This window comes from Arvicanthis niloticus, chromosome 1 (genome assembly GCF_011762505.2).
Source record: "Arvicanthis niloticus isolate mArvNil1 chromosome 1, mArvNil1.pat.X, whole genome shotgun sequence".
NCBI classification, from domain to species: domain Eukaryota; kingdom Metazoa; phylum Chordata; class Mammalia; order Rodentia; family Muridae; genus Arvicanthis; species Arvicanthis niloticus.
This window is the reverse complement of record NC_047658.1, coordinates 87,298,842-87,318,383: the sequence shown is the minus strand read 5'-3', so window position 1 is coordinate 87,318,383 and position 19,542 is coordinate 87,298,842. Positions and strand designations below refer to the sequence as shown.

Genomic DNA, 19,542 nt, shown 5'->3' with positions numbered 1-19,542 from the left:
CTGCGGCCCGCGGGGTTACCGGAAGTGATGATGCAGGAGGCAATGGAGGGGGCGGGGCTTCGGGGCGGCCGCCGCCGGTGGGCTGCAGATGAGGAGGAGGCGGCGGCCGCGGTGGCAGAAAAGGCGGCGGCGGCGAGGGTAGGGAGCCTGGAAACGCAAGCGGGGATGGTAGGTAGTTTGGACCCGCCGGGCCGCCGTCGTTTCCAGAAAGGGTTTGACTGGAGGAACCTCTGGAGCAGCTGTGAGTTTGGAGGGGGGGGAGTTGAGGAAAAGGGGGGAGCATTAAGAGATGAAGGGGCGGGGGTTCGGTTCCTTCGAGAAAGGGGGTGGTGGTGGAAAGGGAGGAGTGCAAATCTGCGCCTTGTCTGGACTGGTCCCTCTGGAAGAAGAGGCTGTGAGGGGAGCCTGTGGCTTGTCAAGCGCAAGGCTCCGAAAACTTACCTACTGTCCCTGCTTGTCCATCGCCTGCACCCCTCAATCCCGGGCCTGGGGACCTGGGGCCGTAGATCCCCGGGGAGGGTCTGCAGACTCTGAGCTGAAAGTCCTGGGTAAGAGACGTGAGGTAGGAGCCCAGGGGGGAGGTGGTGGGTGAATCTGCAGCTCCCTCCCTGATTTTTCTCCCCACCCCCATCCTTCTCTGTAATCGTTAACAGCCCTGGAATTAAGGGGCTCAGACCTGAAGGCCTTTCTGTGCACCTTTGCTATAAATGATAACCATCTGTGCCTGAGGTAATGGGGCTGGAGATTTTTGCCTATATCCTGTTTAGGAAGTGGGACGGGATGACAAATGTATTGTTTTTTCCATCCCCACCTCTTATCTTCCCTCATACACACCCCTGTTTCTACTTTAATTCTCTGTGGTTGGGTGGCAGTCGTGGTCACCCTTTCCCATTTGTGGTACTTAGTACCTCTGTTACCTCTTTTGAATTTTGTGCTCAGCCTCTATCCCAGCTCCTAACTGCAAGCTTTTGTAGTACTTCAGTTATGGTCCGTGTCACATTGAGGAGTACCTCGCAACGCCGCCTGGCTCCCGATTATAATGAACATTTTCTTTTATGAATACTCGAATGCCAGAGCTCTTGCAAGGCATCATAAATGGCATCATAGCCCAGGACTCAAGGTCTCTCGCTCTAAATACTTTATATGTGAGTAATTTACATGTTGTCAACTCTCTCCAAAAATGATTTGATGTTAGGCTAATTCTGGATTTCTGTGTTTCTCTCCACCCACACTTCATGATGCACTTCTGAGAACAGAAAACCTTATATTATTGTTTTTATTTCTATAGTTGGACAATAGCTCTTTTATGTCTTTCTTGATTTGTGTGTCTTACAATCAGCTTGATTTTTATTTTATTTAGCCGATGCTTTGTGTATAGGTAGTCTTATAAGAGGCAGTGTGATACGTGGTTATGCTTTTAGCAAAACACAATGCATAATGGGTATGGAAATGTCTGAAGAAAGATTAATTGGAAAGATCTTCATATTGTTTAAACAAACAAACAAACAAACAAAAAAACACCACGAGTAAGTAGTGCCTCTTCTAGCCTGTCAGAGATCTCAGAGTGAAGTGTTAATGAATCTTGTTTTGGCATTGATATATTTTAAAAAAGAAATTCATTGTTGATTATGGAACTGTCTTTTAAGAAACTTTATGTTCTAAGAAATGGTGCTAGATTTTAGGGTCCTTTGACTAGAGAGTGTTGCTCTTTAACTGAGTTTGCTGTGCAGCATCACTAGGATTATCATAACATGTTTTTCTGGTGGTGGGAAGAGAGTCCCATCGTATTTATCAGGGCCCTATAAAACAGAAGACTTTATGCCTTGATTGTACAAGTAATGTTTAGGTGGTTTACAGAAATATAGCAGAAGGGTTGTTGCTAGCTAGTCTTACTTTAATTCATTTAGAACCTAGTTTGCCATTGAATGAAAAGTCCAAAATTCATTCAGACTACTAAGTACTAGCCAGTGATTTGTCTGAGTGAGTGTACAAAGGTGAACGCAAGCAAAAAAGGTCCTCTCTCAAGGAGTTATCCGAGTGGGAGGTGAGGACAGAGATGACAAATCAGCCAATCTGATCTTGATTGAGTGCTGGAAAAAATGAATGATAGACTAGAACGTGTGCCTGGAATGCAGTGGAGGGAGACCTTCCTGAGGTGATGCTTAAACAGAACTTTAAAGGAAAGGGAGCCAGCCATGCGAAGATGCAGGGAGAGCTCATGGAGGTTTAGGGAACAGCTTGTGCAGAGACTCGCTGGAATGAACTTGGCCAGTCCTAGGGACGGGGAGAAGAAAGTGGGGGTGGGGTGTAGGTTTAGGGAGTAAAAGGTTAAGTAAAATATGGTCAGAAGAGTGGAGTTGGGACTTAGGTAGACAAAAGATGAGTAAGGAGGAGGAGAAACAGAAATACTCCTTTTGGTTCATTCTGTTGTCCTTCCTAGAGCGTTTATCATTATTTTTGCATGTTCTTTTGGACTGTTAGAGACAAAAGCAGCTCACCCAGCTGAGAGGAGTAGAGGAGGTGCCGCAGTAGCACTTGGGCTTTGTGTTTAGAAATAAGCAGGATGTTCAATTGAGGGCACACCTGTTCCCATAAAATATTTTGCTGTATATGCATAATAAGTACTCTGAATGTGTGCTAGTATCTACGCCTTCCATCTCGGTATAAACTTAAGGTTAAAGAACTGGCCATGTGTTAATACTGTGTTGATCTACAGATTTCTTTCTTTCTTTCTTTCTTTCTTTCTTTCTTTCTTTCTTTCTTTCTTTCTTTCTTTCTTTAATACTGTGTTGATCTACAGATTTCTTTCTTTCTTTCTTTCTTTCTTTCTTTCTTTCTTCCTTCCTTCCTTCCTTCCTTCCTTCCTTCCTTTCTCTCTCTTTCTCTCTCTCTCTCTCTCTCTCTCTCTCTCTCTGTGGGCAGGCAGTGTTTGTGTTGCAATAGTTCTGCACTTGCTTTGGCCTCCTTGTGAGTAGTAATATCCCACTGAGAGGAAAGTTGGTACTAAAAGTCACTCTGGATTTCTTTAGATAAGGACTATTGTGGGCCCATTTCCACTATGTCACCATCTTTGGGTTGGCATGTAACTCAGGGATGTCACCCACTTTTGCCTTCAGTTGGGTGCATTCATCTCCAGTTCAACCTTATCTTCAACAGATTGTCCACCTGAGAGGCCTTATCAAGATGTTACTTGGGTTTGGCCCTCTTGAGCTGTATCACAGTAGGCTAAAGTGAAAAGAGGATTTTTCTCCCCTTCTCAACCTCACAAAAGTGGCTGAAGCATTCTTTGAGTGAATCAGTCTTTGGAGCTGTGCAGTTGAGAGATATAACTGTTGCTTAGACGGTTTTGTAGTAAACCCAGTCTTAAAATGTTAAGTGAAACCTTTTGGTGTTAGGTAAAGACAACTCAGAAACAGTAGACTTGTCACTTGGGTTATGTTTTAGTACTCTCCTACTACCTGCAGGTGGCTCTTCAGAACTAACTGGGTAAAGCTTTCTATGTTGTCCTTGGGTAAGGGAGGGTGCAGCTTGTTTAAATGCAAACAGCAGATCTTAGTTTGCAGGTAAATGACTAGTGTGAACTCTTAGGATGTGGCATGAATCAAAGAGCTTGGCCTTGACTTTGCTATTGCTGGGCAGACAGTGCTCTATTTGGTGTTAAGCAGTTTACTATCCTTCTTCATTTCAATGATTTATTACAATTCACTTATGAAAATATTATCTAGGCTGACATTTCATCAGCCAGTTTGTAGACTAACTTTTGAAAGGGAATAGAGATAAGTGGGGGTGTTGGGGGTGGGGATATTCGGGTGTGGGGGACTTGAACATTCGGAGAAGCCCTTAAAACCTTACATTGACTGCTAATTGTGTTTGGGAAATGAATCTAAATCTTAAGTGAATTTGGAGTCTTGGGCCTGAGTTGGCCTTTTGACCTAACGTGCCAGTCAGTTTGTTTCTTAGCGTTTGAGGGATTTTGAACACATTCTAATTAAAAGTGAAAACTAAGGAACCAGTTGGTGAAACTTGCCCTTGGATTTGTGGGTAGGTTTTTCATTTCAGTAGCTGGTTTAAAGGTAATCTGATTTTACTACTGTCTTGCTATGTGTTCTGTAGTGAGGAGAGTTGATTGTACACTGGCTGCCAGTTGTTTTGAGGTGAAGAAGTAGTAACTCAGATGGAAACAGTGGTAATTATGTGGTAACTCCTGTTTCCCTAACTCTTGATAACTTACAATTAGTCTTTGTGTCTGTTTACAGACATTCATACCAGTGTACCAGGATCAGTTCTACGTAATGTTGGTACAGTATTCTTAGCTCTTCCATAACAGACCAGGTTGATTGAGTTAATGTCCTTTAGTTCAAATCTAGTTTCACTAGTTTTTGTATCTATTTTTCTGGGCAATGGAAGGTTTTATTTGGGGGGGGGGAGTCAAAAGATTTGAGTGGGGATAACACCAAAAGTGATGCAAACTGATTCTTTGGAGTTATGCTATATTAAAAGAGGGAACATGCCCAGTCTTTAAGATATATACAGATGAGACCTTATTTAAACACCATACATTGGAACTTGTGGATGATGAGTTCTGCATCCTTGATTCTGCATCCTTGAGAGTTTGGCCCTGCCTAAGTCTTTGAGTAGTGAGTTGAATTGTTGGGTTTGGGGGTAAGATACCGCATAGAATCCTAGGTTGTACAGCAGTGAAGCATCATTTGGTAAACATCATCATGTATCTGTGGCCTGTCCCTGTCCAGTTCCTCTTCTGCCCCCTTCCTCCCCTCCTATTGTGTATTGCTGAAGCATTCACCCTCAGTTCCTGGTAACTGGAAATAATGCTACCACTGAGACCTTTAGATCTAGCCCAGCTCTGATGACTGACAGATCTCTGATGGCACTCTGCAGAGAGCAGGACTTGGTTTTCAAGGAGCATTTAGCATCTTGTAGCCATTGTTGCTCTTTCTGTCTGTTGGTCCAGGAGACAGTGTGTTGGGGAGATCTGCCCTGTTTAGTAGTCATAGCATTTACTGTATTTAAAGCAGTTAATTTTTCTTAATCTAGTATGGTATCAGACCCCTGCAAAAACCTTAGAATATCTGGTGTAGCTCTGACTTGGCCTGGAACCTTGTGTAGACTAGGCTGTCCTGGAATCATGGAAATCTGCCTGCCTCTGCCTCCTGAGGACTGGGATTGAAAAAAAAGCATGCATGTACCACATGTCCACTACCATGTCCCCCCCCCCCTTTTTTTTCCCTAAGCTTAAATTTGAGGAGCCCTCCTGAGGCAGGAGTATGCTTGTGACAGAAATGAGGGCATTTTGCTTTTTATTTCTTACCCCACTGCATCATTTTACTAACTCTTTAAATCTTGGAGAATCCCTTAATTGTGTGGCACATATAAAGCAGTGTTTGATAATGGAATGAGAGTACCCTAGTGTAGCAGAGATTGAGGATGCTTTATAGAGAAAGCTGAAGTCTCCCCCAGAGTGTTTTCTCTAAGGGACCCAATTACATTCAAATAGGAGTGGAAACTTCAGGACCCTGAGTTCTTTCAGTTTTATGAGACAAGGTCTTCATATGTAGCCAGGTTGGCCTCAAACTCAAGATCTCTTCTCTCATCTTCCAAAATGATGTTGGGATTCTATAGTATCATCATGCCTTGTTTCTCAGCTCTTTGATAACTAGTGGGCATGACTTAATAATAGCTGTGCAAAGTGCTGAATTGTATATAATTGCTTTCCCAATGACCTACTATAGCATCTGAACAGGAAAGTCCAAGTATGCTTATTGATAGAGCAAGTTCATGTAAATAACTACAGTGGTTGCAAAAGCCATCTTTTTATATTATGAGAATTTGGCTTCAATTAAGCAGTTGCTTTAGCCAGGATTAGTGTCACAGTGCAGTCCCTGTACTCAGGTGGCAGGATTGCTGCAAGTTGGTGTTCAGCTTGGACTATATAGCCAGTACCAGGCCAGGTAGAACAATAAGCATGGCTCTATTTCAAACAAAACAAAATCACATGCATCCACTTCAAGTCCTGTACTTGTAGTTCTGTACTCTTAGGATTCAACTCAGGTTGAGGCAGGAGATCAGGATCCTCAGCTACACAGAACTTTTTTTGTTTTTTGGTTTTTCGAGACAGGGTTTCTCTGTGTAGCTCTGGCTGTCCTGGAACTCACTCTGTAGACCAGGCTGGCCTTGAACTCAGAAATCTGCCTGCCTCTGCCTCCCAAGTGCTGGGATTAAAGGCGTGTGCCACCACCGCCCGGCTACGCAGAACTTTTGAGGCAGCCCTGGGCTATATGAAATCCTATCACAAAAAGCTGACCAGCTTTCCACCCCCTTCACACTTGCTTTATACCTACTGGATACTGTTTAAACAAGAGGAGATGTAGATCTTCTCTCTACCACCTTAGAGAAGATGCTGAGACTAGCATGGGGTGGGGAGGGGCGCTAGGAAGCAGGATCAGGGATAAGATAACACTCTTGGGCCCTTTAAGGAGACAGTTTTTCCTAACTATGATGGTGTTTTCAGGGATGATAAGTTATATAGTGAATGCTCTGCCCATTTTTAAAAATATTTTCACGGTTCTCGTTGATTAATTTTTATTTAAAATAACTAGTCACTTATTCATCATTTACTCTAAACTGTTGCTCTAGAGCTCATGCTCATGGGAAGAGTCCTACTTTGGGCTTTCTAACTGATGAAGAGGTGTAAAGGTGTTTCCAGAGGCATCGAGTAGTTCAGTTGAAGTGGATGGAGTAGCAAGCCTTTATGTGGCCAAAGTTGTAAGTCAGTAGGAGTATCGTGGGAAGGGGATAGTAGAGAAGAGACTTGTCCCCAGTGTATCAGCTGGGAAAGGCCAATAATGACCGAGGTAGGTAAGGAGCAAAAGCTCATAAATTGCCCAACTCTAGGAAGTAACATTCACTAGGAGGGAGGGATTAGGGGCCTGAGTGCCCAACTCTAGGGACATCACGCACCAGGAGGGGATGGAGACCTGATCTCCATGAGAACACACATGCATTATTGCTGCAGAGGAGAGTGTAGGGATCCAGTGGATGGTACATTTATACTAATCTTCACAATTGACTAGGCATTCATGATGGGCTGCCTGTGGGTGCTGGAGTATTTTTTTTTCTTTTTGTCACTTAGGACTTGATATGTTTTTAAAAAAGATTTTTGTTGTTGTTGTTATTTAAGACTTGAGTTTCACAGATCAGAAGCTGGTGAGATGAGAAATATAATGTACTTGGGCTCTTAGTGTGGGGAATACATAATAGAATACATAATGAAGAAGATACTAGGTGGGGTTACTCTTATGACAGCATTTACTTCTGAACTCTCAAGACTATTCCTGCCTGACTTTCTCTTGGGAACTACCACAAATGTGAAGTAACAGACAAAGCTATTGAAGAAAATTGTTTTAAACTTTGAATTTCTACTACCTCTGTGTTTTCTTTGGCAGATTCAAATCGTTCTTTAGTTTTTTTTCCCCCTTCTGTGGTTTATTCTCATTTATGTGTGTGTGTGTCTACACATACACACGAGCACACGCATACACCCATGAAGGTCAGAAGAGAGCATCTGATTCCCTGGAGCTAGAGGTAAGAAGTAGCTATAAGTACCCCAGTATGGATGCTGGTCCTGTGGAGGAGCAGTACCTGCCCTTAACTACTCAGCCATCTTTCAGCTCTAGTTTTTGTTTTGTTTTCTTGAAAGGTTTTTATTTATCAGGTACTTGTAGATCCCAAAGGCCCTGATTTCCTACTGTTAGGTTGGTGACAGGCAGATTCTGTGATTACATCAAGCAGTAAAGTGTCTTCTGAACACTGGTGAAGTTGGTATTAATGTGTGCGTCTGTTTCTGAGGTTACCAATCACATTGTTCCAACAGTTTTCTGGCATCAACTGAGTGTCCAGCAACTCAGCTCTGATGTTGTCTGGAATTAGCACAGAGCCCACATGCCAGTGACTCAGTCTTACAAGATTGCGCCACTTAGATGCTAGCTGTGGGCATTCACAAGTTATCTTAACTTCTTATAGACCACAAGTTCAGGGGTTCTCACAGCCTGTCAGGTTTGATATTATGCTAGCAGGATTCATAGAACTCAAGTAATGCATGATATGAATGACTTTAGTTTTGTTTGTAACAGCCAGTGGCAGCAGGAACAGTATATATAGCCCCATCCTGCTTCCAATAGCAGCCCAAAGGGTCTTTTGTCAGGTGGAACCAAGTACTGGAGAAAATAGTTTCAGGACAAGTTTGTATCAAGCAGAGCTAGATTATTAACAAAGACTTTACTGTAGACTTAATACTAGGCATTGAAGGAGGGGGAAGGTACTTAGGAAAAAGACAGTACACACACAAATGTTGCAGCCCAAGCTGCCCCACATTTGGGGACCAAAATGTTGTGGACCGCTCTATCAATGTTGGAACCCGCACGGTCAAAAGCCTTGGGGGCTAAACTGTTAGAGCCCACACTGCCCCAAGCTGCTCCAGTCCTCCGGTTGGGGTTCAGCAAGAGCGAGGAGCGAGAATGGAGACCAGACAGAATGTGATTCAATCCCATGTATTCTTCAGTCTCTCTTTTTCTCTCCAAGTCCCTAGTTCCAGGTCCCTAGTTCCTAGCACCTAATCCTAGTTCCAAGTTGTACTGAACTCTCCTGTCTGCCTCTTGCCTTTTATATGTCTCACTTCTAAGCCACTCCTTTAAGTCACACCTTTAAGTCATGCCCTTAGGCCTTGTCTGTAAATCTGATCTCTAAGTCACACCCATAAGTCACACACCTTTAAGTCTCACACACCCAAGGGAAGATCCTGGGTATCTAAAGCAAGATGTTATCAGAGTGTGCTCAGCTGTTGTAGGCTATTGTAATGAAGTCTCTTATCCGGGTATATGGCTCAAGATGGCTGCAAGGATGATAGCCGCCTTCTGTTGGCTCCCCACACACAAGTATGGCCATGAATGTCACGAGAGTCTCCCTGAAGCATCTCCATATGATTTGGTGCTTTTGAATTACATTGTTGAAAAAATTTTAAAGTTAAATAAAAATGTTCAGTATACTCATTTGTAGCCAAGCTTAGCAGTTAAGGGCACTTGGTGCTCTTCTGGAGGACCCAGGTGTGAGTCCTCCCACTTACAACTGCTCATAACTTCATTTTCACCTTATCTGATACCTTCTTTTGGCCTCTTTGGGCTCTTAGGCTCACATGTGCTCATACATGCATTCAGGCAAAACACATCCATGTAAAGAAAAAAAAAATGAAAACAGCAATGACAGAATAGGTTGAAAAAAAGCCAGTCAGGGCTGGAGGGGTGGCTCAGTGAGTGCTTAGAGCAGTCAGGACTGGAGGGCTGGCTCAGTGCTTGAGAGCACTTGTTGCTTCAGCAGAGAGCCAAGGGTCAGTTCCCAGCACGTACATGGCAGCTCACAACTGTCTGTAACTTCAATTCTGGTGACCCCATGTCTTCCTCTGACCTCCACAGGCACTTATGGTATTCAATAATATACTAAAGTAAATTTTTAAAAGGACCAGAGTCAAGACATGTTTTTACTTTAATGTGGTTTCTAATCTAGTTCATAAGATATTTATTATTATTATTTTGGCTTTTTCAGGCAGGGTCTCTCTACATAGCTCTGGCTGTCCTGGAACTCACTGTGTAGATCTGACTGGCCTCCTCGAACTCACAGAAATACTCCTGCCTCTGTCTCAGGAGTGCAGGATTGCAGGCAAGTACTACCAAGCCTGGCTATCTATCTCTGTCTGTCTATCTATCTATCTATCTATCTATCTATCTATCTATCTATCTATCTATCATCTGTATTCCTTTAGCTTTTATTTTCTTGTCTTTCTATTTTGCCTTAATTTGGTGCTGGGAATAGTTTGTATAGTGCTTATCCAAACATATGTAAAGCCGTGAGTTGAACCTATGCATCCCTCAGCCTCCAAAAGAGGCAGATGCTTTGGTCTATGTATGTAGTTCTCTTAGGAGACTGAGGATGGCTTGAGCCCAGGTGTTACAAACTAGCTACATTGATACAGAAGGCAAATGATAAGTTGGAAGTGCAGGACCTATTGTTCTCTCTAGGTATGTGCCACCATTTCTGGAGTCACCACATCCTCTTCCCCAACAAGCCAATAAACTGATTAAAAGATCAAAATTAATAGTGGAAAAAAAAGAGATTTATTCAATGTAGCCACATTGGGGAGAGACAAAGAGATCCATGAAACCCACCCCCACCCCCATCTGCAGCCAATTGGTTCTAATTTTTTTTTTTTTTTTTGGAGACAGAGTTTCTCTGTATGGCCTTGGCTGTCCTGGAACTCACTCTGTAGACCAGGCTGGCCTCGAACACAGAAATCCTCCTGCCTCTGCCTCCCAAGTGCTGGGATTAAAGGCGTGCGCCACCACCGCCCGGCCAATTGGTTCTAATTATAAGGTAAACTTTTAATAAAATAGAAGGCCAGAAATAGGCACAGGGACCCCGTCCTCTCTATCTTCACACTCCAATCAAATGAAGAGCTGTAAATCTTGCCTAGGACAAGTTTCTTTTATGCCTGAACATTTTCCCTCTTGCTGTCCCTAGAGCTATAGATAGTACCCCTGTTAAGATACCTAGGGGAGTTTTAGTTTCTTGGGCTCCAGGTAGGTCAGTCACACCACCCTCCCAGACAGTCTCTGTGCTCACCAACTTGGAAATTCTCTGAAAATTCTGGGTTCTCATTGATGTATTGTGCTTTAGTGGTGGTGGTGGTGGTGGTGGCAGTGGTGGTAGTTGGTGGCGGTTGCGGTGGCGGCGGGCGTGTGGGGTTGTGGTTTGTGTGTTTCTTGGTTAGTATAACTATACTAACCAGAGATGCCACTTTGGTCTTTGATTCAGAATTGAGATTTTATTATATAGGCATGGTTATTGGCTCATCTTGGTTGAACTCTTTTTTTCTTACTGCCCATCTCTGAGACAGTAGCACCTAAAATTGAATTCTGTGCCTAAGTTTTCCTGGTGCAACTAGCCCCTCCCTTGAAACCTCCAGTGGCCCACCCTGAAATCACCCTGTAAAACTCAGGTGTGGTCCAAAGGGTCTTCTCTGTTCTAGGATATTTGATCACACTGTGAACCTCAAGGTTGTAGTATTTACTGAAAAAACCTGTTTTAAGTTGTGGTGTGGCTCAGCCTTAGCACACACCTTTAATCCCTCTGGCTGGAATACAGACAAGCCCTTAGTACACACTTGTAATTCCAAACAATGTAGGTAAGGTTAGTTTGTAGAAGGAGGCAGCCATGTTTAAAGTGATTTCTAATTGAGTGGCAGACAAAGTGACAAGTCAGAGAGAGATTTGACAGAATGAGTCAGAAATATGATATGCCCAACTCTCACAGGAGTAGGAGGCTACTTAAGAGAGCACCACAGACAAGAGAGGCAAAGAGAGAGAGGCAGTTTTACTGGGCCAGTTGTACAGAGACAGACTTCAGAGAGAGAACAAGCTAGACACAGGTGTAGACAGAGAAGGAGCCAGAGAATGAGAACATATTGCCAAAGTTGGTATGAGGCCAGGCAGAGCAATTCATAATCACTGGTTAGAAGCACATATCTAGAGCTAACACTCTGATCATAAGTCTGAACTTCACTTGCCACTTGAACTTGGATGAGCTACATTTCTCTAAGCCTCAGGTATCATATGTAGAGTGAAATTCATTAAGTATTTGTAAGGATTGTTAGTGCATTTATGACATCATATAGTATGTGTCATAAAAAGGATTATTATTATTAGTTATTGTCATTAGCTACAAGCTTATCCAGATGCAGTTTCCAAGAAGGGGCTATGTCATTTTACCTCCTTCTATAGAGTATATAAAACATTGCTAGGTGCACAGTTATCACTTGAAAATAAAACCTGCCCTCTGGGTATCTGGGAAATAAATACATGGGTGACTCTAATGGAAACTTCCAGTTTGTTTCCAAAGCTGGCCTAAAAATTAGGTATGGAAAAATCTTCCTCCTGAAATCTTATAGAGAAATGGCTTTCAACCTTCCTAATGTTGCAACCCTTTAATAAAGTTCCTCATGTTGTGGTGACCCCCTCCCCTCACCATAATTTATTTTGTTGTTATTTCAAAACTAATTTGCTACTGTCAGGAGTGGTAATGTAAATATCTGATTTGCAGGATATCTGATGTGACCCCTGTGAAAGGGTCATTTGACTCCTTAAAGGGGTTGTGACTCATAGGTTGAGAACTACTGTTACAGAGCCTGTGTTGAGTCTAGCAGTGGGGACAAAGGGCTAAGATACCGTGGGTCTAAAATTGAGAAGCTGATCCAAGGGACGGTTTTATCTTTGGCCATATGCCTTGAAGTTCAGTGAGTTGGACAAGCCTTCTTGAGACTTTGGATGGAAACAGATTTGTGTCAGCCAATCCAGATTATCTGAGAAGATCAGCTGCTAAATACCATGTTGTGCCTGTTGTTCATAGGGGAAAGTGAAAAGCCCAGACCTCCTTCAGGCTCGCTTCAGGTGGACTGAGGCCAGGTATCTAAGACTTCCGGACAGTCTCTTCTAGGGGACCACTGGTGTCATACAGTGCCCTTTGCTAGTCTGCACTCTGCTGCTAGTTGCTATGTCTTTGTGTAGGTCACATCCCCTCTGTGTTTGTTGTCTTTAACTGGGATGCAAAGGATTTAGGAATAATATATACTGTTTTGCAAAAGTATAGATTTGGATATACTTTTTTTTAGTTAATTTTTTCTTACACTTTGTGTGTGTGTGTGTGTGTGTGTGTGTGTGTGTGTGTGTACATGTGTGAAGGTCTGAGGACAACTTGAGGAAGATGGTTGTTTCTTTCCACCATAGGAGTTACAGAGATTGAACTCTGGTCATCAGGCTTGGTGGCAAGCATTTCTGAGTCCTATCTAGGGCCCTGGTTCTATTTATATTTGTTATTGAAATGAGTACACTAGTGTACTTTCTGAACTACTGATGAGTCTGGGGAGTACATGGTGAATACTTTTCATTTATCAGTTTTCCTTTTTAAATGTATAGTATGAAAATGTAACTACCATACAACGCTTCTGACTAATAGATAATGGTGCTAAGAATGATCTAAATTTTTTTTTTTAATAAGACAGGTGCTATGCCACAACCCTAATAAAACCACCAAATAAAGCTCAAATTTCTGTGGAGCAATAGACGGCATATTTTGATTGACTTGGATGAAAATCACTATATAGATAAACCAGCCTGGATTCAAATTCACAGAGATCCACTTTTCTCTGTCTCTCAGGTGTGCCACTGTGCCTAGCAGGCCAGCCGGCCTGCCTGCCTGCCTGCCTGCCTGCCTTCCTTCCTTCCTTCCTTCCTTTCTTTTTTAACTTTTAAGAAAAATGTCGGCTGATAAATGGACATGTAAAGGAATAACAGTGGATGGAAATGGCTGGCTTATAACTGAAGAAGGAATGAGCAGTGCAGAGCCATATCTTCATGATGTCTTTGTGGAATTGGCACTGTAAAGCAGGTCCACATTTGTGTATATTTGAAGACTTGACTTTTCTGACTCAAGCAGACTGACAAGTTTGACAGAGATACCCATAGGTAGGCTGGATGGAATTCAAAATAAAGACATTGTCCAAATCCCAATGATATGTGCAATTTTAAACATCACAGATTTTAGTAAGTGGTACCCTTATTTTTAAGCAGTGGAAAGTGAACACCATGTTCTTTTCACTTTTATCAGGTCCTCACTGTTGGGATTGATAGGTCATTCATTCCTTTGTTGGAACTCCCTAAAGTTCCAGGAGTTTAAAACCCAAGGGAAGGAGAAAAGACTTGACCACGGATCTGGCACCCAGATTCAAGGTCTTGGCTCTGCCTCATCTAAGAGGTGACCTGAACATGTTGGTAGTGACTGCTTTAAAGGGACACTAACTTGTGCCCTAAAATAAACTTAAGCACTGAAAAATTTTAAAGTGTTAAAAATATCTACCTTACACATTCTCATAATTCTTTGTCGATCTTAAGAGGCATAGTGATAGCAATGATATCCCGTTGTGGGAGTTGCTATCCCCTAACTCCACTTAAATCCCCAAATAAAATTAAAATTTTTGTGGAACAATATAAGCTGAGAAAGCTGCATTTAGATGTAGTCTGTGTTTTGTGGGTTTTTGTTTGTTTTAACCTTAATTACCCATAATCCCTAGACTTTTTCCTCATCTTTTATTTTTTATTATCTGCCTTTGGTGGTTGGTCTGTATTTTACAAATGATCTCATTCTTTTAAAATCTCTGCCATTAATTAATTAATTTACTCTGTGTGTGTGTGTGTGTGTGTGTGTGTGTGATTGATTGATTCATGTGCCAGAGGGTGAGTGTGTTAAAGTCTGGACACTTTGTGGGAGTCAGTTGTCTCCTTCCACTGTCTGAGTTCTGGCACACTCAGGTTTGGGATAAGTGCTCCCACAAGTGCTGTCATAAAGCACTGACCAAAACCATCCTGGGGAGGAAAGGGCTCAGCCTCTGGAGCAAGGATGTTTACTGGCTTGCTACGTTACCTTTCTTATCCAGGCCAGGCCAAACTGCCCCGGAGCGGCATCACCCACAGTGAGCTGGGCCCTCCCACATCAGTTAGCATCAAGAAAATGCCACAGGTCAATTTGATAAAGTCAGTTCCTCAGTTGAGATTCCCTCTTCCAGGTATATCACTTTGACAAGCAAGATTAGCTATCATGGGCACTCAACAGCCAAGCTATCACACAAGAACCCTGTTCCTGAGCTGTGTCCCCAGCCCTCTGCATGATTTCCTAATGAAAAACTCAGAAGTTTCCCAGCAGTGGTGAGGTCTAGTGCTGTGTCTGAAATTTTTATATAATTTTGATTTGTCGTTTTTACTATCTTGTCATCTGAAAGCTTGTGACTTGTGCTAGTTAGGGCAGGCTAGGAAAGGGTAAAGGCTTTTGCTCCAGGCTGTAGTTTTGGGGGGATTAAAAAAATCTCCATTTTAAAAAAAAATTGCCATTTCTACTAAGATATACTCTTAAGTATCCTTTGAGCAGATTTTAATTTACTTGGATTTCAGATCAGGCAATGTGTCTTTCTTCTTGGATGTAAAAAAAATCATAAGACCATCTTACTGAGTGTAGAGATTGCATATCTGAAATAGTCTGTATTCCCTTCTGGGGAAGTTAGTCATTATTTATAGGTGACAACTGGTGAGTCTGGATAAATCTGAAAGGGGATGGAAGGGAGTTGTAGCAGTGACCCTTGCTCTACAGCAAACCTTTGCAGGGCTGGAGACAGTTGTTCATTTTCTTTTGTTCTTGGGAAATTGCTTTTGGATCAATATGTCTTAGTTTCCAGCACCATTTACCGTAGACTTCTCAGTTTATCCAGAATCATTTCATTCTGAGATAAAGCCTGGGGCTGCTGTAATGGGTCCTTGGGTCCATGGGTAAAGGCGCTTGGTAGCATGTGGTGGAAGGGGAGAGGCTGTCGTCTGACCACCACAAGGTGCACACACATAAATAAATGAATTAAAAACAAGTCTTCTCAAGATTTTAGAATCTTGACCTTTGTGGCAGTTTCAAACCAGACAAATCATTAATTGAAGACTTAACTGACTTTGAACTCTCCTTAGCCAAGAAAGTGGAGTTGCTTAATTTATCAGTATTTGTTTTCTAAGTATCCAGTGCTCAGTCATTGCCTGACCCAGCAGAAAGAGCTAATAAAATTACGCAACAGGTGAAAACCTTTCCAGTTGCCTTTTCCCCTTTTGTAAAGAAATGGGTTTTCCTCCTTGTAAGTAACTCATCCTAAGCTTCTCCTTTCTGTATTGCACATTTACTATTTGTACACAATACTTGGCTTCAAACAAGTTTAGAAGGTCCCCAGCACTTAGTACTTGTCAGAAATCTGCATAAATAGAAGAGCTTGTGATTGCCACAGCAGCTTAACAGAACAAGGCTCTAGCCGTGCCCGAGCTTTCTAAACAGATACAAGATAATTTCTGCTTAAGAAGAAACAGATTCTGTAGTTTTCCAGTTAGAAATGTCTGAGCAAGGGACTGACTTTCTCAGATGGAATGTGCATCACTCATTGGGAACTTGTGAAACTCAAAATCAGTCTTGTAAGCTAGAGAATCTTGGCCTCCAATGTCCTGCTCTCACCATCTTATTCCAGGGAATTATTTGTAGTCCACCCTTTTCTGGTGGACAGGCTCCATAGTTTAATACTGGCATTTTAGGAGCAAATGATGCTGTATGTTGCCAGGTATCTTTCTAACAGACTTAGAGTACAGTGGACCTTGTTCTCCAAGGAACTTGCAGCATGGTAGAAACACCAGGCACAGTAAGAACCAGATAGTTTGTAAAGTTGGTACTCCAAGATGTGATATCAATGTAGGTGCCAAGGGTTTCAGCAGCAAGGAGTCCTGTGGGAAGAAAGTCTGAGATTGGGCTGAAGAAACAAGATCGGAGAATCAGGAAGGGGGGAAGCATTCCCAGCAATATGTGAGGTAAAGCTGTGGAGACAAGGTGGCATCTTGGGAAATACTTTGTACATTAATATGCTAGAAGCATCTGAAATAAAAACGGGAGGACAATGACAGAAGCTGAGATCAAATCCTGAAGAGTTTTGTGTGCCTTGTGAGTTTGGATGAGTCTGTAGGTGAAAAGAATCTGTAATTTAGGAAGAGGACCTGTACTAGAGATTGTACTCAGGGGCTTGCAACATGCAAGATGAGGACTATACACCACTGAAGCACATGCCCAGTTCTATTAAATGATTTTAAGAATGTCTACACTGTGTTTGTGCGTGGTCACTCCTGTGCAGCAAGATGAGAAGTGGGTGAAGCCCTTGTGAGGGCACTGCCCTCAAGATGGTAGAAGTCTGAACTGAGTCACAGCAGCACTACTGAGGAAGTTTGGAGTAATCTGACAAGTTTATTATTATTCCACAAGGTCAGCAGGGAAGAATACTGTGCTCTGTACAGTCCTGCAGAGACCCAGGAGCTGCAGACTCCACTAAACTATCTGTAATGTTTTGGTTATTTCTTTGGTGCACCCCAGCAGGTGATGGTAGTCATGACTGAAGAATCACATCTGCCCCAGTCTCCTTACATCATTGCTGCCTGTGCAATACTGGCCAGTAGAAGACACATTCCCTACATAAGTGAGAGGAGCTGGGAAACTAGGGGAGCAGTGGATGTAGGATTCTATCTCCTGTTTTTGTCAAACAATAGGGACTTGTATAAGGTAGTTGTCTGCTTTTCTTTTTCTTCCATCTTCCCCTTCCCTCCCCCCTTCCCCTTCCTTGTCCTTTCCCTTCCCTGTCCTTTCCTTTCTTTTCCTTTCTCCCCCGCTCCCCCTCCCCCTCCCCCCTCCCCCTCCCCTCCCCCCTCCCCCCTCCCCCTCCCCCTCCCCCTCCCCCTCCCCCTCCCCCTCCCCCTCCCCCTCCCCCTCCCTTCCTTCCTTCCTTCCTTCCTTCCTTCCTTCCTTTTTTTTTTTTTTTTAAAGGAAGTCTGTAGCCTGGAACTTGAAATGCTGTCTTAGTCTCCACGGTGCTAGGTTCATAGGGTGTATCCCTGAGCTTATTCCCTCACCTGTGAGATAGAGATAGCAGAAATAGCCCTCTTCGCGGGTAGCTGTGAAGATAAAATTGTGTGATAACTAGAAAGTGCTTACCATGTTGGTTGAACACACTAATTATACCACAGGGAAAAAGCCTAGTCTTGAGATTTTTCAAACTGAGGGTCATTTCTCCTTAGAGTGCCATAGCCAACAATTGAAAACAACCTGGGAAAGGAAGTAGCATCAGTCAGACAGAACACATTGCAGAAGCAAGAACCAATCAGCATTGCATCACGAGAGCATCTTTGTTTTGCATCTGTGTTTGTGTGTTCGTATTAGGTCAGGATGTAGAATCTATTTCTTTAAATATTTATGTTGTAGTGCTTTCCTGCATAGTGCTCCTTGTGCCAGAGGAGAGGAGGAGGCCAGAAGAGAGTGTAGGAGCCTCTGGAATTTGTGTTAGGGATAGTTGGGATTTACCATGTGGGGCTGGGCATCAGACTTGGGTCCACTAAAAGAGCAGCCAGTAAGTGCTCTTAACCCATGAGCCATCTCCCAAACCCCAGAATTCATTACTTGCAGTACTTTGCAGTTAAAATTGAAAACAACTAGCCACTTTCAAGCTCCGTTCTTCAGAGGCTGAGGGACTTTGGTACCCCAAACAAAACAACACTCTTATTTGAAAGAGTTTTGGTTTGTTTTAAGAGAGTATGCTCACTATGTAGCTCAGGCTACCCTGTAACTTGCTATGTATACCATGCTGGTCTTAAACTCACAGAGATCCACCTGCCTCTGCTAGGGTTAAAGGCTAGTGCCACCCAACTCATCCTGTTGCTCTTATTTTGATAACCAGTAAAACAGGGGTCCTTCAGTCAGTTACTTAGAACTTGTGCCTCAGTCTTCTGTCTGTGAAGAAGTGATAATAATAACCATATACTGATGTTGGTGCTATATCATTTTTTAGTTCTGTGTAAAACATTTACAGTGCTTGGTAAGTACTGAGCCTTAGGGAGGTATTTGTGAACAGTTACAGGAGAGTACCTAGGCTAACATGCATGTAGGCAGATTGTGCAGTGCACCAAATACATAGTATTTATTTTCATTGTTTCTGTAGTTGCTATTTTTTTAAGTTAGCATGTGAAGTAACGGGTTTCATTATGGTGTGTGTGTGTGTGTGTGTGTGATTTTACACCTTATTTATCTCTTACACTGCCCTTTCTCCCTCATCCCCTTTCTTCTCTTGTTGGTCCTCTGTCTCCTACCAAACCGTCTTCTGTTACGCTTTTGTGTCACATGTGATACACGTCCTATGAAGGCATTCTCCTGCTCTTTCTTCCTGACTCCTCCCCTGAGATCTCCAGCTCCCGAAGAATCCCTTCCCTGTTGGATTCCTTAGGAACCTTTTCTTGGTGTCTGTTGGCTATATCTTGTTCTATACTTCTTTTCCTTCTTGGGCATGAAGTCTAAGGTGCTGTCACTAAGACAGCAACATCTTTTTTCTTCTATGTTCTGGTTATGATTGTGGTTATTTTTGAGAAAGTGTCTCTCTACATGGTTCTGGTTGTCCTGGAACTTGGCATGTAGACCAGGCTAGCCTTGAACTTAGAGATCCTTTTGTTTCTGCTTCCTATTTACTAGGCTGGTTACATTTAAGCGGCTTGAGTGTTTGTGTTCCGTGGAAGTAAATCATATATAATGCATTCATTCTTGTCCATGTCATAGACATACTAATGTATCTGTTATAGTAAGATGTCACATTACATCCTTAAAAATTCAGTCTGAAAAACTTACTCAACCAACATGGTTGTGGTGGAGTAATGAAGTATTTTCCTTTTTTGGTTCTTAAACTTTTTAGTTTTGGCTTGGGAGAAAAAAAAGCCACAGGGTTTTTTGTTTGTTTGTTTGTTTGTTTGTTTGTTTTGGTTGAAAGGTTGATTTTTCTTGCGGAATAGTTAATGACAGCAAGCTGGTTCACAGTGAAACCAGTTA

The 19,542-nt window shown here is 42.7% G+C and overlaps 1 protein-coding gene across 7 annotated transcripts in view; it reads left to right on the top strand.

Annotated features, from left to right (window-relative positions):
- Dcun1d3 (defective in cullin neddylation 1 domain containing 3) overlaps positions 1 to 19,542 on the top strand; it is a 42,347-nt gene that overhangs the window by 421 nt on the left and 22,384 nt on the right. For 2 of the 7 annotated variants that reach the window (XM_034486456.2, XM_076941798.1), the window contains exon 1: positions 42 to 241. The exons of 1 other annotated variant lie outside the window; for it this stretch is intronic. The gene's annotated coding sequence lies outside the window, so the exon portion shown is untranslated. Of the gene's footprint in view, positions 1 to 41; positions 242 to 375; positions 549 to 19,542 lie in introns of those variants that run through there. 4 more of the 7 variants (XM_034486457.2, XM_076941821.1, XM_076941809.1 and 1 more) reach the window with 4 other exon arrangements.